Genomic DNA, 303 nt, shown 5'->3' with positions numbered 1-303 from the left:
TGATGCTGCCACTGCTGCAGCAACGTGGGGACAGGAGCATGTGCTGGGCTTTCCCTGGGGCTGCAGCTGGGATGAACTGAATGAATTCTCAGTGAGGAGTGTTCAGTCCCTTGTACACCAGGCTGTTCTGCCCCCCAGCCAGGCTTACGTGATCTGTGATGGCCTTGCCTTGTGAGCAGCTGAAAACACTCAAAAGCAGTTTCCCCTTTTAACTTGTACTTTGGAGGCAAGGCAGGTGCTGGGCTGGGTACCTGAGGGTGCCAACAACTGCTGCAGCATCTCTACCTTGCCCTTGGCCATTCC

Source organism: Acanthisitta chloris, unplaced genomic scaffold, assembly GCF_000695815.1.
Source record: "Acanthisitta chloris isolate BGI_N310 unplaced genomic scaffold, ASM69581v1 scaffold25497, whole genome shotgun sequence".
In the NCBI taxonomy this organism is placed as follows: Eukaryota; Metazoa; Chordata; class Aves; order Passeriformes; family Acanthisittidae; genus Acanthisitta; species Acanthisitta chloris.
This window is presented reverse-complemented; position numbering follows the sequence as displayed.